At 38.3% G+C, this 22,362-nt stretch overlaps 1 protein-coding gene across 3 annotated transcripts in view; it reads left to right on the top strand.

Annotated features, from left to right (window-relative positions):
* The window catches only part of MARCH1 (membrane associated ring-CH-type finger 1), a 220,403-nt gene that overhangs the window by 61,260 nt on the left and 136,781 nt on the right, over positions 1-22,362 (top strand). For all 3 annotated transcript variants that reach the window (XM_004940913.5, XM_015285291.4, XM_015285292.4), the window contains exon 2: positions 6,882-6,960. The gene's annotated coding sequence lies outside the window, so the exon portion shown is untranslated. The remainder of the gene's footprint in view (positions 1-6,881; positions 6,961-22,362) is intronic.

Genomic DNA, 22,362 nt, shown 5'->3' with positions numbered 1-22,362 from the left:
AAAATTTTTAGTTAAGGAATGTGCTATCTAATACATCGAAGACCTGAGGAGTCCTTAATTTTTAAGTTAGTGGCCTGCGCAGTGTATTCCAGCGGTGCCGATTCTGACTTTCTTGCTGAAAAATGTAGTTCCTGCTAGGTCCCAGGTGTAACTGCTGGCCAGGAGGGTTCAAGCAAACAGTGGCAATGTCACTAGGGCCAGTTCTTGTGTAACTTGTGTCAAGGCTAAGCTGATGCTGAAGTGTCCTATGACAAAAACCATCATATCCAAATATGATCTGATAAAGCTTAGCCTAGTCTTTTGCAACACTTACCTTCTTTCAAAGCTGTCCACATGGAAGAGGAATCCCATATTTTGCAGTGTAAATCCTGGTCTTCCAGATACCTTCAACTTAGCCTGCTGCTGGAAGGGAAGTGCAATTGTGAGGGGCAAGCTCATGCGTTGTCCTTTGTCACTGGTGACCAGCCAGTCAGTTGCACTGACTGGCTTAATGTGGAGAACAGCTAGTTTTGCTGTGAGATCTGGTTTGAGACGGAAATGTGTGATTCCTGATGATGACCAGGGTTTAAAAGACAATTTGAATTTATCTTTTGATGTCCTTTTGAACTTTTGGTTTCTTTTGCTGTTGTGGCTAAGAAATAAAGATGCAGAAACTGCTTCTAAAATAAATGCTTGTCACAATAATCTTTCTTTATCGTATATATTTTTTTAATCTTTGGCTTTGATTTTATGTTACCATTGAATTCCAGATTGAAACCAGCTAATGGATTTCACAGAGAAAAGGCATAGTTACTATGGCTACACAGCACCCTGAAAGCTTAAAAGGACAAAGGATAAATGAATACGGTAGGGACTGCTTAGCCATTTCTGGAATAGATTCTAATAATTTAAAGGCTTTTATAGTCTTTCAGACACCGTCAGAGAAAGTAAGATGTTAGTCCTTAAAGATTTCATTTTTTATTCTTAGTTTAGATCATTACTTTTGAAGTAGCGTATTTGAAAACTATTTTTCAAAATGTTCTCATCTTCTAGCCAGTTATGTAGTTCACATGTATCTGTTGCGTGTAATGAAGCTGGGTAGTCCTTATGATTTTATCACTGATATTTTTTTTTACTGTGGTACATTAAAATTAGTAGAAATCCAGTCTTCTTGTGGAAAAGCAAAACAGAATAATTGAGGCTTGATGAAAACATGTAGCAATGTACTTATGACTAGCACTCTAATTTTGGCTAAAATACTGGTTGTAAACGTGTAGATCAAGTTATCAGAAAACAAGAGTAAAAGTTGTATTAAGTAAAGGGTAATAAAACACATGTTAACTTCATGCAATTAAGGAATTAAATTACTTTATTTTAGCATCTCCTTGGTGGCTGATGACAAGTCACTGCTACTTGGTTTTGCTCAAGAAATAAACTGTGGGTAGAAGCTGTCAATAATTGCAGGCAGTGTTCTTTGGCTGATTTGATAGTACAAAATCATTGGGAAGGTGGCAGGTAACCTTACCTAAGTAATATTTTGCTTTTGTAGTGAGAGATTTCACATGGTGCTCTGCTTTCAGGCAAAGAGTTTTTGGATTTCTTTTGCGGTTTATCTGCCCAGCAATTTTTGCATGTATTAATAAAGCCAATGGGACTTCTAGTGTATGCGGCAGACAAGTGGAGTGGTCCTCCTGTTGCAGATCTCTTCTGTGGTCTGTAGAAGTGCCAGATTTGCTATATAGTACATATTTATGTTCAAGGTAAGCAATAAGTCTTTCCATGAAAGAACATCAGAACTCCAGTACAGAAGAACTTCATTGGGAAGGCCAGAGATCTGTATTAATCTGTAAAGTTTGTTTGGTTCAAATTCAAAGATGAGCAAACGAGAATATTTGGGGAAAACCGTGAATAATGCAAGTAAATGTATAAGTGAAAAGAATACATACTTAAAAATGTTGTGAGGGTTTGATCTTGTTGTTTACTTTGGTTTTGAGATTGCATAAACATATGTAGGGTATTTTTGAAGTAGCTCCAAGTTATAAAATACAGAACAATGGTAGTGTAGAAGTGACACAGAATCTATGATTACAGTTTCACTCACCAGAGGGCCTATTCCTAGCTGCTTCTGATTGTTTTGGGCCAACAAATCTAAAGTACAAATATTAGACCTTAGGAAAATTCTCCTACTGTGAAAGCTGTAAATTAATGAATTCAACAAGTCTGTTACAGTTTCACAATAAATGCACAGGACCCTTGTACTCAAAACTAATTTATGGTATTTACTGTTTTTTTTTATTATTATTTTGAGTTTTTCAAAAGATCTTTACTTAAAAATCAATCTTGTATATGCCTACTACTACTTAAATTTGGTCAGGATTTCTCTTGATAGCTTCTCCATTGAAATTTCAGGTATTTATGGGAAATTACTGTTACTGTTAATTGTATTTAATTTTTGTGAAAATGTATTGCAGAAATTTCATTTTTATTTCTTTGATCATTGTAAACATGAAGATGGAAAAATTTGGATCACTGATAGTTTGTAGATAATGTTTGTTGTCCTGGAGCAGGCTAACATTGTGGGCTTTTTGTTCTAAAACTTACATCCAGCATAGTGTATTCTTGTTCTTTAAATCTTGAAACCTTATGCATCATTTGCTTTTCTATACATAAGGAAAAGACTTTGAAACTCTAATCAAGGAAAAACGATCAACAGGTCACCAGTTATTTTATCTCCTGCCCCTGCCAAATACGGCTTGAATATCATTCTGTTCAAAAATAGCATGATAATGCAGAACCAAAACCGTAATTGCAGGGGTTATGTTCATGGGTATTTCTTTCACTTGTGTGCTTTTTCTTTGGTGAAAGACTCCATTTATTTCTTATTTAGTTAAGTACTGCAGGAAAAAAAAGATGGTGCTTGAAATTCAGAAGTGGATCAGTTAGAGTGCTTCAATGCAAGACTGGGACTGTGATATTTGATGTTGCTATGGGAAACTGCTTTGTGAGAACATTTGCAGAGCAGATGGACCAAGATAGATAAAACAGATACAGGTATTGAATAGAGATTGTGTAATGTTCTGTGAAACAACAGGAAAACATGAGCTGAAATCTGTGTAACATACTTCCTTGGTTCATCTTTCTTTTAATGGATACACTACTAGCTAAAATTTGAAAACACAGCTCTCTGTAGCAAACTTGCTGTGTTTTCCTTTAAATGGGATAGTATATTTTCATGGTATTTTATCTTATGCCATTGAAATGAAATAACTGCCTAATGTGAATAGTTCAGCAGTAAGGTTTCTCGAAGTTTTGGGTGTTGTAACGTGTCAAAGAAAATAGTGGGGTTTATCCGCCCCATCTTCTGTTATATACAAAATCAGTTACATCCTAACTTTATGCTGTTATACTTCCTTTTGGGTAAGCCTCTGAAGTTACATCAGTACACAAAAGCTATGGAATGGAAAAACTTTGTATTTCAGATGTTAAGATTTTCATAGCTTAACATACTCTTGGCTATTGAGAACTCTTCTGTATCCTCGTATGCTAGCTTTATTTCTTTGTTAATAAATAGACAAATAAGTAAAATGAATACCCATCCTGTTTAAAAGTGAAATGTGTTTGGAATTGTTGGGTGCAGTATTGGTTTCCCTAGCAACATGATACCGGTGGTACCCAAAGATACCCATGTGGTGGCATACATGCAACGTCCTTTTGTAAGAGTACATATGTGCAGGAATACTCTGTTGATCTAACATACATTCTTTGTTCTCTCTGGCAATGAATGAAGTAGTCATGTGCTATTTAATTCTTCTCTCAGAAAAATAAGTAGAGAATTTGAAATATATTTAGTAGCTATATCTTTTCAAAATCTGAAAGGCAAACTTGTTAAAAAAAATGAAAAAATAAAGCATTCTGAGAATTTATGATTTCAATTGCTAAGGGATTTTTTGTAAATAATACGCTGACAATTAAAAATAATTATATATATATATACACACACACACTTTAAAGCTTTAGTGTATCTCTACTACTCTTGATGGGTTATAAAACTTAATCCATGGGTTGATTTCTCCATGTGTTGAAGCTGTTCTTGGGTTATGCAAACACAAACCTGTGCCTGTACATACAACCGTCAGTGTTTTTCATTAGTGATTTAATTAGGAAATACCATACCACCGAATACTGTATAACTGATTCATATTTTTAGAGTGTATCTTAAAGAAATCTTTTGAGAGCAGTAAGAGTAATGTTTGTTTGTAGGGGTATTTCTTATAATTAAACAAAATACATCTGATATGTTGTTAATCCATTTTAAATACCCCTGCTGAATGTCTTCTAGAAGATATATACTGGTGTGTTTTCTGCTGTTTCAACATAGGAAAAATGAGGTAAGTTTGAGGCAGAAATTACTGAGGAAACTTGTAGAGCCCTTGTTGTACAATGAAATGGACCCAAATTATCAAAATTTCTTCCATTACTTCTACAAAACTGCAGTAGTAAAGTCTTACCATTAATATGAGGAAGGCCAAAAGACATACTGGCTTTGAGTCAGGATTATTGTATGCTGGTAGCTTTTGTCTATCACTTTTGTGTCTTTTACACCAGGTAAAGCACAATGAAGTCGGTTGCGGATTTTTTTTCATGCATCTAAGGGAAAGTGTTTCATGGGTGATGAATTATAACCTATTTTCAATTTACTTTAGCGGGGACCTTTTAAATAAACATTTTTCAGAATCATGGTATTGTTGGGGTTGGAAGGGGCTGCTTGAGCTTGTCCAACTCCATCCTCATACAGAAGATGTCTCAATCCATTAATCACTTTCATACCTTTCAAGTATGCACATCTCTCTTGTACCGGGGAGCCTGGGACTGGCCCTGGCATTATCTCACTAGTGCTGAGTACAGGCAGTATCACTTCTCTCACATGTTGGTGACAATTGTCCTAACGCGGTGCAGGTTGCTGTGGATTGCCTTCTCTGTAAGGGCATGGTGACTTATGCCAGAGTTGTTGCAAGCACATTCCAATTATTCCAGGATTGCTTATATGTTGCTGTGTTTTCCTCCAGCACACACTGGGGTGATTCAAGTTCCCCATGAGCACCAGAGCCTGCAAACATGGTTCAAACATTCTTGCTGTTACATGGTAAAAGCCTCACCTACTTCATCTTTTTATCATGTTGTCTGACCCACTGATCCTTGGCTGTCAGCTCTCAGGTGGCTCATGTCTATCTTGAAGCAGGGCTGCTTGCATTTCCCATGTTCTGTCATGGAAAGGAAAATGCTGCCTCTTTGTTTTCCTGGCAAAGAGCTGGTATCCACCAAAGCAGCACTCAGTCATGCAATCTATCCTGCCTTTGTTTCTGTGAACCCATTGTGTTTATAGTTATGCAACTGCAGGTAGACTTTTTAAAGTACTTATTTTTGTTTTCTGTGCTATGAACGTTGGGGGACAGGCCCTTCCAGGCAGTTGTTTGAACGTGCTGGTTTCCCAGAAGAGAGGTAGAAGAGCTTTCCCAACATTTCTGTCTGGTAGGCGTTTCCCTAAGTACATGGGTGCTCTCATGCTTGTCTGGAAGAAATGAGAGAGGAAACTGCCACAGCTGTGTAGTCAGTGCTTGCTGCTTTACTGATCTCTCCTGACGTTGTTTGTCTCACGTATAAGCAGCAGTGGGTGATAGTCTGCTGCAGCCTTTCCATGACACCCAAACTCCCAGGAAGAAGCCATCTTCTCCAGGCCACAAGTTGGAGGCTGGCTGGGGGGTCTCAGCATGGAGTTGCCTGCTGTGAACATCCAGTGCTTGCTCTTGTATGACTTTTGTTTGTTTAGCTGGTTTGGGTGCTTTGCTCGACTGAGCTTGTATTTGTTCCCTTTTAAGACAGCTAGTTCAATTAAATCTTTATTATATTTTACTCTTTGTTTGGAAAGCAAATATGTATAAAAACATTGCTAGTGAACTAATTATGTATTTTGGTCTTTTTGTTTTATTAAGCTTTATTTATCCTTTAATGATGCTTTGCAAGCGCTATATGTGTGTCTGCAAAAAGGCTTTTTCCACTAGTACGGAATAGTTATGAACTATTAGTTCATAATATAGCTATCCTATAACTATCCTAATAGTTAGGAACTTCATGCATAGTTTTCCTGTGCTTAGTGAGATCAAGAATAATCTCGCATCAGTTTGAGAGTCTATAGAAATATATAGAAATATAGGAAATGATAAATATTATTTAAGACTACTGTTCAAGTCCAGAAGTGTTGTGTTACAATTATTTGTACGTAGGTTGCTTGGACAGTAATGCTGCCTATTGATTTCCTTGAAAACTACAACAGATACAAAGAGCACAGTATGATAGAGCAAATTCTCAGCTATGAAATACTATCTTTCAACATAGTCACCACCGTTATCTGTGCATTTTTCACCAGCAATGAACAAGAGCCTGCTTACCACATTCTTGCGGAAACACACCACCCACTCACTGCTTCACTGTGCTCACATTTCCTGTTTGGTCTCAATCAGTGTTCAACAAGTGTTAGTGAATGTCTGTTGGTGCCGTTTTTTCCTCATAGAGGAATTCAGTGACACCCATTTGCTTCACACACACTTCCATATCAGAAGCCATTTTGTCAGACTGCCCCTCTGCTGCCATCTGTCACAACGTGTAATGGAGTGTTTGGTGGGAAGGTTCAATCTCTGCTGCCATACCACCACCATCTGCATCATGGCCCAACGTAATAAAATTAGAGGCATTACTTTCAGATCAGACCTTATATGATCTGAAAGACAGTAGTATTAATATTTTTTCCAAAGTTTTACAGCATGATTTAAGGCTATTTGTATACATTATATGATATTTCAACACAGTATAGCTGGTTTCATATCACTTGTTTCTGTTTATTCTAGGAAATGAAACCAGGAAGTAATGTGAAGGGCCATGTGAAGCTCCTGCATAGCAGAAATTTGCTAAAAGATTGCTTTACCTGTAAGTCCTACTTTTCTGTTGTTAAATGCTAAGTTATATTCACATTTCTGGAAAAAACATTTATTTTGGCGTTTTGACTTGCAGCTTGATTGTGAAGAAAACCCTGCCCAAATGCCTTGTGTTGAATCCATGCCATTATTAATTGACTGCATTTCCGTTATATCAGCGTACAGCAAATAGACACATTTTTCTGTTAAGATTTTGAATGGAATGATTAAATTTTTCATGCTTTATCATTACACATTATGCTTGCAGTTTAACATATGCTAGGCTGCAGTAGGTTAGTTTTCGGAAACTCCAAATGAAAGATAGAAAATGTCTGAATTTGTATGAAAGCATGAAACTTTTCAGTTGGAAAGTTATTTAGCAAAGTTTGCCTGTGCAGATAGATGCCTGTGGTGACTCAAGCCTGTTCTGAAATGATCATATTTTCCCAGAGTTATTAAATGATCTGTTATTAAATGATTGCTTCCAGTCTTGCTATTTATACAAAACAGTTTTCTTTGAGCAATGAGAAAATCATTTAATTTTATATACATTGCTTAATAAAATCCACTTAAGAATGTAAACCTTTGTTTTCATCTTGAGTTTAGTTGTCCACATAAAAGTATTTAAATGTATGAGAGAAATGAACTTGGCCTCACAATTCAATTGCAAGGAAAATATTAGAAATTCCATTTTACACAAAGAAACAAAAGCATTTGACTGACTATAGATTTTTGCAGATTGATGTGTCTTTTGGCAGAGCTGAGAACAGAATTCAGAAGTTCTAAGTCTCAATCAAGAGTTATTATTCAAAAACAAATTATGCCATTGAGAAGTGTGATGGTTCATGCCAAAAAAGTACGTCTTGAAGGAAATTGAGAGTTTACAGAAAAAGTTTGCAATCTGGAATTTAAATAGTATGTCAATTATCGTCATTGTTTATGTAATTATTATAATTTACTAAGCATAATCTAATTAACAAGTTCTTAAAAACTGTGAGAGGGAAAGCATTAACTGATAGTGTTTCAGAATTGGTAATGTCTATTTAATACTTCAAAAATAACTGTCTTAATTCTTTTTTTTAACCTAGCACTCCCTTTGAAAGTAGTGGCAGCTCCTACAGCTGGGGGCACTGTGTAGGGAATTTAGTTTAAAATAACCCACAACTAAACAAAAACTTGTAATTTCTAGTCTTCCATAATTCAAATTTTTTATGAAGTGTCAGAAAATGTTTTGATATTTATTTATAATTTTCTTGACAAAATTCTTGTCTGTCTTTATTATTCTGATTATAACTGTTGAAACAACCACAAATTAAATGCAGATGCAAAGATATCTGTTAGAAATTAGAATCTGAGTTCTGTTTGTTTTTGTGTGTGTTTTAAGTAAAAATTGAATGTATTTTCTTCATTCTATTAGTATTCACACAGTACTGGAAAACTTCAGCAATTAGTCCCCTGTTATCCTACGTATATTGACATTGAAGGATGCCCTTTTGGTTTCATTAAAGAATCTGGAGGGGATATTCCAGGACATTTCTAGGAAACTTTTCATGACTAAGTCGGTGAAGAGAGAAGGGAAACTGCTGCTCTGATCATGCTGCCTTAATAACTGAATTTGTCTAATTTTCAGTATTGTTCGCTAGATTTAATTGCTTAGCACTTCCTGAGCAAGTGGATTTCCAGCGTCTTAACAGTAGCCTTAAAAACAAGCAAACTGAAAAGAGATGAAATGGAGTTAAAATTTACTAGCTTACTTTAACCTCTCTTTTAAATTTCTCTATTTATCTCTTCATATCTGTCTAAGAAATGCAGGTATTTCATAAATGTATATATGTAGGTATGCATCAACAAGTTGCCCAAGGAGGTTGTGGATGCCCCATCCCTGGAGGCATTCAAGGCCAGGCTGGATATGGCTCTGGGCAGCCTGGTCTAGTGGTTGGCGACCTTGCACACAGCAAGGGGGTTGAAACTAGATGATCACTGTGGTCCTTTTCAGCCCAGGCCATTCTATGTTCTCTGGAGGTAAGACAGTGGAACAAAGGTACTGAATTGGCTTGGAAAAGTCTTAGGTGAGAACGTGGAGGAGAACTGCTGGCAGGGTGCTGAAGCTGAGAGCTGTGTTGTATATTGAGCACTGTAAAGCAGACATGTAGCCTTCCAGACAAAAAGTGCATTTTTTGAAGTCCTGGAAATACCCTAATTCCCATCTGATTTTAATAGTGTGTCTGTGTTGAAAATAGCAGAAAATGTCTTCTTCTGATATAAACAGTTTGCAAAAACATTTGATAAAACATGAAACATAGAAAAGCATAGAGGTGATGTTTTATTTTACAGTTCAATATTAATAGGAAATGCAAATGCATTTCAATGATTTTTTAATATGGAATTATTTTACAAGATAGCTGTTGGAATTAAATGTAGAAATGACCTTTTTCTCTAGCAGTGTATTATTGTTCGTTACGGTGTATTCAAATTGCTTAAATGTGAGGCTGTTCCATTACTTTCTAGTCAGTGTTGCGAAAAAGAGATGTTAGAGCTGAACCACTGATTGGGTCTGTGTGCTGATTTATTAGCTGAGCAGCTTTTCTCATTCTGCTTTTCTTAGCTTTGCATGAGTGGAAGTAACACCAGCTACTTATTCATGCCTTATGTTTTGTATCGAGCTTAACATGCCCACAACCTCAGTTCTGAAAATAGCCTGTGTGTGTTACATGTTGAACAGTTCAAGTTAGGTGATGTGAATCTGAGCTGTTTCGATTTTAGGAACTTGCCACGGAAGGGAAAACAGAATCTGGCTACTGAGTAAACAGAATTACAGTAAATACCTTTTTCATTTCAAATATTAGTTGTCTGTTACTGTATAGTGATTGACAGTTCTGAGGTCTGGATAGACAGCTGGTAATATGCAAGCAGACGTATTTTCTTCTCTGCCTTAAGAACTGAACTCGTATCTACTCCTACCAAATGCCTGTGAACTGGTGTGTATTATCATCATGTGCACAAAATTCTAACAGTATGAGCATTCCTAAATTAGAACAAAGATACTGTAGTCCTAAACTCCATTACCATTGTTTTTGCTGTTACACAAACCATTGTCCTCTGGGTATAACTTCACTTTGGCAGGAGTGTTGAGGGTATTTGTACATGTAATGTAAAAATCCTTCATATGGTACTATTCTTATGTGGAGTTGCTGGTTTCTTTGAAGACCAGGGATTTGAGAATTACAGGATGGCAAAAAACAAACCCGTACTCCTTATTCATGTGGGCAAAGGAACTGTGTTTTGTAGGAAGTGCTGCTGCAGCTTGTGCTTTTGAAACCTGCTGCACTGGGAAGGTAATAGGCATTAGTCATTGGCATTAGTGGCCGTTTCTCCATCTCTGATCTGCATCCTTAGTGTTTGTGCTGTCTGATGCCCTGGCAAGAGTGAGCAAAGGCTACACTCCATCTCCTTGCCGACGCACATACATGCTCTTCTGTGCAGCTGGATTTTATTTAGGCATTACAGAAGGGAGGATGTACTTCTGTCTCTGATATATTTGCATTGAAATGCTGTCGGGAACTTAATTTCTTCAAAAATTGCCTATTTGTGCAATTCTGACCATGGGCATTTAAAATGCTAAAGATGTTGTTGAGAATTTCTGCAGACAATTCGTACTGAATAACCTGAACAGGAAGAAGCTTGTAAGCAATGATTAGATAAATGCACTAGCGGTTTTCTAAGATTGACATCAGTCAATACAGAGTTTTTGTTAAGCTTTGGACATACCGTTTTCATTAAGTCTGCCTGCTTTGACAGCACAGTTCATAGAGAAGGACTGGGAAGAAGATGAAAATGGTTCTAGAGACTGACTGTTGATTTAATAAGGGCCAAATAAAAAAACTAATAATGTAGTTTCTGTTTGAAATAACTTCTGACTGATACTATAGGCAGGCCAGAAGGAATAGTGTTCCTTATTTAATCAATTAAATCTTGCTTGTAGAGCTGTAGATAAGCAATTCTGGTACTGTTTTCTTTGAATTCTCTTTTGAATTGGTTGTCAATAAGTTAATGAAGCTATGGCAGCACTCTGTGTTTTCACAGATGGCTGGACTGGTTTATTTCAAGTCCTTCTATACATCTCTATCTCAGCGCTAAATCTGTTCACTTCTTGTTAAAGCAATTGCGAACAATATCGCACAGGCATGTCTCAAAGCAGCATCTGTGCAGCTTTGTACTCAAGGCTGCAACTGATTCTGGAATTCACGTCTTCAACCATCATATTGATGTAAACAGAGGAAAGACAACATGAGGGAAAGGAAAAGGGTATTATATATTCTGAGCACAGGTTGCTGAGAGAGAGAGAAATCAAACATTGTAAAACATGAGGTAGTTCCATGTTCTTTGTCTTAAGTCTTTTTGCCAGGAATAATGCCATAATAATTGTTAATTGTGATACTGATTAAAGTATTTATCATACATTTATTGTATCTGGTAGTAACCCAAATGAGTTAATCAGTATTGTAAAACTGCCTTTCATTAAGTACAGATAAGTAACAATATAGCTTACTGATATTGTAGATCGTAGTGGTAATTATTTCATTATGATCACTTCTGTAGCTGTTATATTTTAATTCCAGAGGAAATTTGCATAATTCCTGCTAATGCTAGTTGATGAACAAATAAGAAAACAATCTTTTTCTACCTTGCATAACCCTCAGCTGGGTCTTCTGTGTTTAGCCACTGACTATTAACATGGCTGTCCTTTGTAATATCTTTTGATATCTTAGCAAGCTATATGTAAAATAAATAGTAGCACAGAGTGTACTTGTATTTGTTTATAGAAACATGACAGCTTCTAAATATGACAGCCATTCATTTCGACAGAACACTAAGAGCCCAAATGTTCTGATTACGTAGACGATATTGTAAATCATTGCTGTCCATGAAAGGCACCTTTTCTGATGCGAGGTGAGTTCCTCATTTTCTCTAAATACTTCTCTTCCTGGATCTCTGGAGCACATGGATTTCCCTCCCCATTCTTCTTATACCTTGTGAAAAAAAGTTTGAAACACTTCTTGTTTCCACTAAAAATACAGGATTGGCTCACTTATTTGGAGATCTTGAGGAGAGTCCAGTGCATGCTATACAGAAGAAGAAACTAACAACATGAAAAATCAAAAATATGGTATCAGAATCAGTAGAAAGAATTTAAATCATATATGATAGTGGTGAAGAGTTGAGTAGAAGATTGTAGTAGATATTTACTGTAGAAAATTGTGAGTCCCTGAGAGTATATTAATTTCAAGGAGTGTCTGTACAGCTCTGATCAAGGTTTCAGTGGTTGTTAGAGATTAAACTTTCTCTGCTCTCCCCATGTCTTCCTTTTGTCTTTCTCAACTAAACTTGGATTTGAACTTCAATCTCATATGCTACCTGACATATGCTTTTGTGTCAGCTACTGTGAATATATTCTGGGCAATATCAGTTTTAATTATAGTGTTTTTGCATACTGTAATCATCTTCCTGATTGTCAGGTAGTACCAGGTTATCTTGCAGAACAGGGAGAATAAAACTACTGCAGAGTTCTTTCATCCTTTGCTTAACTACTTATGTATTTTTTTTTTAATAAAGGATATACTGAGGAAAATGAGTTGGCATTTCTAAACTGATGATACTAAGAAATATAACACCTGCTCCTGGTGTTGCTTGTTAAATTACTCTGCTGAGGTATAATTTCATGCCGTGTTAGAATCAGATGGACACAACTACAATTAGCTGAAGGTGAAATAACGGCACAGGCTTAGAAAAAAACTTGTGTTTTTTAAAATGTTTGACACCAATTTTCCACCAGTAGTATTGAAAACAGCAATCAAGAGAAACGTCCTACAATTTAAGTGGGATGATGTGAGACAAAACTATCAGTGCGACTAAGTAAAAATATTATATTCTTTGGGTCAGTATGCAGCCAATGCTTTGCTCGAGATGTAAACTTCCTACACCTCACATAGTGTCAGAATGAGCATACAGTTATTAAAACAGTGCTGGTGAGTTTATAAACAGCATTTGTGAGCCACTAGCCATGTCTTCGTTAGCTTCTGAACATAAGGAAAGCTGGAGAATTTTGCAGCCTGCCTAGCCAACTGATGATTGCCAGACGTGCTTTTCTCCTGCTTTGCTGTTCTGCTGTGCACGTTGTGAAAAGAACTCGGGTTGGACTTTTATTGTTTTTGGAATCAGACATGTACTAGAATAGAAGTAAACTGTATTGCGTTCATTCCCATGTATCTGTCAGGGCTCTTGATGCAAATGTTTCTGCTCATGGTGCTTAATACATATAGCACTTTGCAGATGTGCCCTTGTTCCTCGTGTGCATTGTGTGAGGCTGGAGTTGGGGCAGTGGATGTGAGGGAAGGAGAAGAAAGTTTATCTCAGATTTAATAATACAGTGCTGAAGGGAGGTTTTTCTAAGTTTCTAAACTACAAATGCAGGGATAGAAATGGCATTTGTCCCTCTTAGCTTTTAGCTGAGGTTTATATCTGAGAGGTTCCCTGACTTTCCAGCATTGCAGCAGCTGTTTTCTTCCTGTGTGTTGATGTGGGACAAAAGTGTTGCGTCTTGTTATTCTGAAGGCAGTTCTGTGGATGCCTGTCTTAGGAAATAGATATCTACCTGGAGACCATAATACCATTGACTTTCCTTGCCTTCCACAAAGCCCACAGGGATAATTACAAGCATTTCCTTAATGTAATGGGCCAAGGCCTCTGCAGTTTTTCACGCCGATTGATGCAAGAATGATCTGAAGAGTATTTATTTCTGCTGCCACTAATGTAGTTTCCTGGAGAAAGTATGATTTCTTGGCTTTTACTTGAATGGGAGAGGTAAATTCATGCTCTTTAACTATTTTGGTTGCAGTTTATTGTTGTAGTCTATTAAAAAAAAACAAAAAAAAACTGCATTGCATGAGTCATAAGAATTTACTGGCTTGAAATCACAGAATGTTCAGAGGTGCTTTTGCTCCACAAATAACTAGTTCTCCATGAATCTATGTGGTTTAGATGAATCTCCAGTCTATGTGGCTGGAATCTTTTCTGATTCTTTTGTGTGTGCATTGTAAAAACACTGCTTTTCAACTGTGCAGTAATCTCTGGTGGGTGGCTTCTACTTTCAGATTTGATATGACTTCTGTACTTGTCAGACTTTAATGTAGTGGTTTTTTTGTACAGGTCTTTGTAATATTTCAAAGTGACCATGACTATGAACAGAAGGCTTGTATAAGCAGAAAATAAGCTAAAGAAGAACATGTGAAATAACTGTTCAGCTGATGAGAGGGCAGTGTAAACACCGATGTTTCCTGTGTATGTTTTTATTTTTGTGATCAATCACTGTGAGCTGTCAATAATCCAGAAGTAAATTGGCACAACTACTCTCTTCTGTTGCCCACAGCTTTCTTTCAACCATGAAATATTAACTATTAGCAACCTTTTTTCCTCTTGAGTAGCCCAGCAGCACATATAGTACATATTATATAGAACTAGGCAGAAGATCTTGAGAAAACAAAGCTTTGTGTAAGATTGCTACCTCCTAGTCTGACATAGCATAGTCCCAGGCCTTCCTTCCCAAGTCCTTTACATGTACAAATGCAGCTGAAGATCTGAACTTAGAGGGAAAACTGCCAGAGATGCCAGTCCTGTCCTAGCTCAGAAGTGGCCTTTATGACTGGTTGTGGACTGGGCTGGGAGCTGTCTTCCATGCAGGTAAACTCTGAGACTGTCAGGCAATGGAGCCGCAGGCTCATACTTTTTATTTATTTATTTTTTTAATGAGCTGAAGGAAAGAGAAATCCCTTGCTTGTTACATCTTGTTATATCAATACCAAATGTGAAGGCATGGTTGCATTGCTGCAAGACAGCTTTTGAAAAGATTAATGAAGAGGAGAGGTGGTATCTCTGCCACTAGTAGTGTTTGTGATAGAGGATTAAATTCTGGTAGAACTTTCATACAGTGATGAACATTATAACATTAAGCTTTGCTGTGTCATTTAAAACAGAAGACTATTGGAAATTACAGAATGAAAAAGTGACATCTTGGGAGTCAGGGAAGAGAGCAGATGAGAAATGCCTTCAGCAAATGTCAGGTAAAGTCTTAGTCAAGCAGGTTACTGAGGGGACAGAGTGTCAGGCAAACCTTCCAGCTCTGTTTAAATGAAGCTGAGTACCTGAAATAGAGAAGACTTAACTCAGAAGCAGAATTTTAAAGAGAAAAAATTAAAAGGAAGCCCCTTTTTTTTCTGAAAAACAAATCTCTAATTTTCAATTTTTTAAATAATTGACATAAAGCAGTTTTCTAAGTTGTTCTCTAACAGGGTCACCATGAGTAGTAGTTTGGTTATATTTGAGATATGTGTTTCAGTACATCTGTAGTAATATTTTATAATTATTAATTGGAATGGTACTCTGTTAAAATCTCGGAAACAGGCAGATGTGAAACCATACATCCATATGGTTTATTCATAACCAGTAATAATTAAAAATTATTGTTTTATAAACTCTCAGAAGTCCGTCTAGGACCTAAATTTGGACTTTGCTAATATTTCCTAGAAACTCTGCTTTTAACTGAATGTGTAGTCACCTCCTGACTCATAATGTCATTGTGGCCTTAACTGCAACCTGCAACTGAATTCTTTTACGTTTAATGAGAATTCCATCCTTCTACAATTTATGATTTTTTTTTTGTCTTTACAGTTTCATTTAATAGGCCTTTGCTTTCCTGGTTTTCATCCTGACAAATTTCATTTACTTTTCTCTGTGCCATTCATTGCTCTATTTGATTTTTGTTCTTTATTCATCTCCTCCAATTAAATGATCTGTCCTTCTTGTCTGTACTTCTACACGTGAATGTTGTGTAGCTTCTAACTGTGTTAAGTGAGCCTAACAGGTTGGGAGAGTTCATAGAGAATCTTTATGACTGACAGCTGTCTCTGTGAAACAGGGATAGTTTCCTCAAAAAAATGGAGAGAGTGAGAGCATGACAGATTTTTTTTTGTTTCATTTGAGATTTTAGCATAATTTTTGTCCATTCATCTTCTTTAGTCTCTCTTCCTTCTGTTAATTATGCAGAGCTTTGATGTGATCCTGTTAGGTTTATCTACAGTACACTTTAGCGTGATGCATAGCTGTGGTCTGCCTTGGTTGTGGCAATAAAAATACCCCAATACCTATGATTAATTGTGGTCTCTGAATGAAAAAAAAGACTGCTGTTTGCAGACGTAAGTTGAGCACTGTTGTTACTGCAAGAAGTGGGAGGTGGAAAGGGTTGTAAATATTCTAATTTGTTAAATATGACATGCATATAAAGAAATAGTCTTTTCCTGTGGGAGTGCCTGCTGTCTAAATGTACAAAACATGCCTGGGCTGAAAGTCCGGTTTTACTATTGTGGCATTTCTTTTGAACATATAAACCTATTTCCTCCATCCATTTATCTCTTGTGTCACGATTGAAAGAATGTTTCTTGGGTAGTAGCTTGTAAGAAAAATTGCAATGGAGTGGTGATTCACTGCAAAGAAATCATTACAGGTGGCTCTTGAAAGCAGACAGTCATACATGTGTGATATGCAGTCATCCAGATTGTTGAGTAAACTGGTCTATGTAATTCAAACGAGAATCCTTTGCAGCTTTTTGTTTTCCATCATTTACCCCTAAAGACTTGTGCTCAGAGGGTGGTGGGGAATTTCAGCACTTCTCTAAACAAAACAGTTCTCCAAATTGCAGCTATAGGGCACCTGTGGATCTTATCTAAAAACAAATTTGTACCTGCTTTTAGCTGAACCTGGGAGTGGGCTTCACAGCCTGCAGCAGGAAAGGGAAAATTTTGTCTTTGCAACATGAATGTACTGAAAGTCTTGACCCAGTGCCACTAATAGCTGTGCCTTTGGTGCCACTAGTAGCTATGCCTTGGGTGACCCAGTCTTGTGGCACTGCATTTTTAAGTTAGTAGGTCAGCCCTGTCTCCAGGCTGTGAATAAGATTTCATTCTTTGCTGAGTAATAATGGAGAACAAAACTGCTTCATTCATTTCTTTGTGTCACAAAGGCATCTGGTTTCTAGTATTTCTGGTAAATGCATGTTACTGTATTGTTATTATAGGTCTCATTCTCTGTGGTGTTACTTCAGGTTTCCTTAGTACCGGCAAGGACTCTTTTTTTTTTTTTTTTTTTTTTTGGTGTGTGTGTGTGTGTCTTAAATGAGAATTTCAGTGGGATAAGAGTAATAGCTTTTCATTTTAGTTGGTTGAAACTCACTGGTTACATTGGAAAAAGCCAGTATGATGAGATGTGGGTTATAAAATATCTTGATAGGCAGCTGAAGGTTATTGGAGGAGGTGAGCAAGAGATAACTAGAATAAAATTCTAAAAGCTATTAATGAAATTGATTTTTTTGAAGTAAATGATTCTTTAAGTATCGTATGTATGAAGTCTGTCAATAATCAGAACAAGTTGTGTCTTGTTAGGTACAGACTTTGGTCAAGATGCTTTGAGATGCATCCCTCTGGGAAATATTGAAATGTTATGCGTGTATCCTTGCCTAATGGACTTCGGAAATGGCCCCACTCCACTTCAAACTATTGTTTGACTGAAATGGTTAGGAATCATTTGGTTTAAGCTTCAGAAGTAGTTTTTTAGATTTCTGTTACTTTGAATGAACTGGTTTGTTGATGTCATGAAGCATGTTTGATATCTAATGTATCTTTTTTATGGTGAGACCAATGTTGAACTTAATAATGAGGAAAGCTTAATTAAAGAGGAGTCAAGAAAATCTTCCAAGGATATTTGGAAAGTGATAGTGCTTTTTTTTTTTTTTTTTTTTTAAATTATAATACTACAGCTAGCACTTGTTTCTCATTAGGTGCTTATTAAATGAACACATTATCATCTAATAGCAATATTGTCCAAAGCCTTTGTACATTTCAGTCATATTGGATTTCCCTAGACAGTTAAAAATATTTTCCACTGGTATATTCAAAGCTATAAAATGATCACTTATGTGTATGCCTCATTACTCAAAGCACCACACATTGAAGAAACAGGTTTTTCACACATTAGCTGGAGTCCCTGTGATGTGGTCTGATGTCTGTATGTAGTGTCTACTGTGAGACAGAAGACGTTCCTGTGTGTTTGCCATATGAGTACCATAATGATAACTATGATATTCTGCTTGCAGAATTTATTAACAGAAAATAGCTGCAAGTTCATAGTGTAAACAAGCTTGAAATGGTCAGCCTTCCTTAGTTTCCCACTGAAAAAGATTTTTTCAGTGAAAAAGGCAAGAAGGGAAAAACAGTGAAAACAGGAAAAAAGGTCATCAAAATTCCAATAAAAATGACTATTTCCTGTGATTTTGTTTTCCAGTCCACGTTTCCTAGTGGCAGCTGTTTCTGAGTGCATCCTCACTGTATAAGAGGCACGTGATGCTTCCTTCTAGGCAGTGATCTTGTTTATATCTTCAGTAGTAACTTCTAAATCTCAGAAGTGGATAGCTGGGAGTGATTTCATGGAATCATAGAGTGGTTTGGGTTGGAAGGGCCCTTTAAGATTACCTAGTTTCAAACCCCCGCTATAGGCAGGGACACCTCCCTCTAGACCAGGTTGCTCACAGCCCCATCTAACCTGGCCTTGAATGCTTCCAGGGACGGGGCATCCACAACCTCGCTAAGCAACCTGTTCCAGTGTCTCACACCCTCACAGGAAAGAATTTCTTCCTAATATCTAGTCTAAATCTACTCTCTTCCAGTCTAAAACCATTTCCCCTCATCCTGTCGCTACCTGCCCAACTAAAAAGCCCTTCCCCAGCTTTCCTGTAGGCTCCTTTCAGGTACTGGAAGGCTGCTATAAGGTCCCCCAGAGCCTTCTCTTCTCCAGGCTGAAGAGCCCCAGCTCTTTCTGCCTGTCCTCATAGGAGAGGCGTTCCATTTTGTGTGTCAGTTTTGTGTCCCTTCTCTGGACGCACTCCAAAAGGTTTATGCCTTTGTGTTGGGGACCCTGCAACTGGACACAGTACTCCAGATGGGGTCTCACAAGAGCAGAGCAGAGGTGTAGAATCACCTCCCTCAACCTGCAGGTCACACTTCTCTTGATGCAACCCAGGATACGGTTGGCCTTCATGCCTGACCAATCTGGTGACCTAATATGATGGAGTAACAGCATCGGAGGACAGGGGAAGGGCAATGGATGTCATCTGTCTGGACTCTGCAAAGCCTTTGACTTGGTCACCACATCCTAATCTCTATATTGGAGGGGTATGGATTTGAAGGATGGGCTGTTTGGTGGATTAAGAATTGGTTGGCTGGTCACAGCCAAAGGGTTGTGCTCAATGGTTCTGTGTTAGGGTGGAGGCCGGTCACAAGTGGTGTCCCTCAAGGGTTGGTATTGGGACGGGTGCTCTTCAACATCTTCATCAGTGACATAGACTATGGCATCATGTGCACCCTCACCAAGTTTGCAGATGACACCAACCAATACAATGGAGGGGAGGGAAGCCATCCAGAGGGACCTGGACAGACTGGAGAAGTGGACCCATGAGAACCTAATGAAGTTCAACGAGGCCAAATGCAAGATGTTACACTTGGGTCGGGGCAATCCTAGGTGTTTATACAGACTGGGAGAAGAACCCCTTGAGAATAGCCCTGTGGAGAAGGACTTGGGGGTCCTGGTAGATGAGAAGCTGGACATGGGCCAGCAGTGTGCACTTGCAGCCTGGAAGGCCAACTGTATCCTGTACTGCATTAAAAGAGGAGTGGCCAGCAGGGAGACAGAGGTGATTGTCCCCCTCTACTCAGCTCTTCTGAGGTCCCATCTAGAGTACTGCATCCAGGCCTGGAGCCTGCAGTACAAGAAAGACGTAGAGCTCTTGGAATGGGTCCAGAGGAGGACCACTAAGATGATCATTGGACTGGAGCATCTCTCCTATGAAGAAAGGTTGAGGGAACTCAACTTGTTTAGCTTGGAGAAGAGAAGGCGCTGGGGAGACCTCATTGTGGCCTTCCAATACTTGAAGGGAGCGTATAAACAGGACAGGGAATGACTGTTTACAAGGGTGGATAATGATAGGACAAGGGGGAATGGTTTTAAACTGAGACAGGAGAGGTTTAGGTTAGATATTAGGAGGAAATTTTTCACACAGAGGGTGGTGACTCACTGGAACATGTTGCCCAAGGAGGTTGTGTATGCCCCATCCCTGGAGGCATTCAAGGCCAGGCTGGATGTGGCTCTGGGCAGCCTGGTCTAGTGGTTGGTGACCTTGCACACAGCAAGGGGGTTGAAACTAGTTGATCATTGTGGTCCTTTTCAACCCAGGCTGTTCTATGATTCTATGATTGCTGGCTCATGTTGAATCTTTCATCAACCGACACCCACAAATCCTTCTCCTCAGGGCTATTCTCAAGCCATTCTCCACCCATTCTGTATCTGTGCTTGGGATTGCCCCTACCCAGGTGCAGGACCTTGCACTTGGCCTTGTTGAACTTCATGAGGTTGGTGTGGGCCTACCTCTCAAGCCTGTCCAGGTCTTTCTGGATAGCATTCCTTTCCTCTAGCGTGTCAGCTGCACCACTCAGCTTGGTGTAGTCTGCAAACTTGTTGAGTGTGCACCTGATCCACTGTCAGTTTCTGCTGTTCAGTTTCCAAATTTCTGCTTAGCTCTGATACTGTCATTGTGAGCTACTGGAAAAAAACCTTATTTTCATGAAGGTGGATTTTCCTTTGTATAGTATAAGTGGTGTCATGAGCCATTGCTACTGTGTGGAAATCACTCTTCTACTGTAATTTGAAGGACTGTTAAATTCAATCTACTCTTTAGGGATGTTGTCATCTTATGCTGACTTGTGGACAAGGACAAATTTTTTAGCCTGTAATGAACACAAAATGTTCATGTGAAGAAAACAATCTGAAGAATTTTGTTTTCTTTTGTCTTGTTCTATCTACTAATTGCTTCTTGACCAGAGACTTAAGAGGTTTTTGTAAGTGTTATTTTTGTACCCTAGATTCCTAGTGAGTCTTAGAACTGTTCTGTGGTGTGATAATGACTAATGTGGTAAGATATACACTACAAAATAACCTATTTAAGGCATGTGCTGCGAAGAAGCTGGGAAAGGGGGCAAACTAGTCAATCTCACTTTAATACAATCTTGAAAATGAATTTCAATAGCTGTTTTCGAGCCAGAGATTGACAAATCTGACCCTTCTTAAATTAAAATTCTTGATGACCACTTCTAACTGCCTTAAAAAAGCAATTTTTCATTGAGATTGTCTAAAAGTGTTCTTTGCAAGGATGTCTTCATAGGGTGTAGTGGATGACAGCTTTTTTCCTGATTAACGTGGGCAAATGATGAAAAATCCTGATCAGCAAAGACAAAGCAGCTGAGCAGGGAAGCTTGCCTCTCTGAAGTGCTTAGTGAAACTTAAAGAATGTGGCTTCTCCGGTTAGTTTTTGTCCAAGCGCTGAAGTATTGGTGTAATTATAGAGCAAAGTGGTTTTCTTGTGCTGTCCTCATGGGGGAGTTCACAATAAAAACAGTACTTTCATATGTATTACTGAAGAGTATTCAGTTTTTCATTAAATCTTGGAAGAAAAATAAATGTAACAGTTTAACTTTATCTGTGAAAGGTAACTTTATTAACTTTATCTTACCAGGTAGAGATAAGATATAATTAAATTACTCTTGCAGTGTTTAGGAAGGCAATAATGGATATGTGAACAAATAATACAACTTAAGTCTGTGGGAAGGTTGTGCCAGTTAGTGGCTGGAGAGCTGTGTGGAGGAAAAGGACGTGGAAGGGTTAGTCAGCAGCTGGCTGATCATGAGCCACCAGTGTGCCCAGGTGGCCAATAAGACCAATGGCATCCTGGCTTGTATCGGAAGTAGTGCAGACAGCAGGAGCAGGAAGGTAATCATCACTCTGTACTCGGCACTGGTAAGGCTGCACCTTATGTACTGTGTTCATTTTTAGGCCCCTCACTACAAGAAGCCATTGAGGCCATGGAGTGTGTCCAGAGTAAAGTAACAGGGCTGTGCTTGGTCTGGAGCACAGGCCTTATGGGGAGTGGCTGAGGGAGTGGGGATTGTTCAGTCTGGAGAAGAGGAGGCTCAGGGGAGACCTTGTTCTCAACTATGACCTGAAAGGAGCCTCTTGTCCCAAGTAACAGCAAGAGAACAAGAGGCAGTGACCTCAAGCTGCTGGGAGTTTTAGGTTGAATATGAGGAAAAATTTCTTCTCAGAAAGAGTTGTGAGGCATTGGCACAGGCTGCCCAAGGGAGTGGTGGAGTCACCATCCCTGGAGGTGTTCAAGAACCATGGAGATGTGTTACTTAGTGACATTGTTTAGTGGGCATGGTAGTAGTGATGGATTGATGATTGGACTAGATGATCGGAGAGATCT

This window comes from Gallus gallus, chromosome 4, assembly GCF_016699485.2.
Source record: "Gallus gallus isolate bGalGal1 chromosome 4, bGalGal1.mat.broiler.GRCg7b, whole genome shotgun sequence".
In the NCBI taxonomy this organism is placed as follows: domain Eukaryota; kingdom Metazoa; phylum Chordata; class Aves; order Galliformes; family Phasianidae; genus Gallus; species Gallus gallus.
Note: the sequence above shows the minus strand (reverse complement) of the source record. Positions and strands in the feature narration are given on the sequence as shown.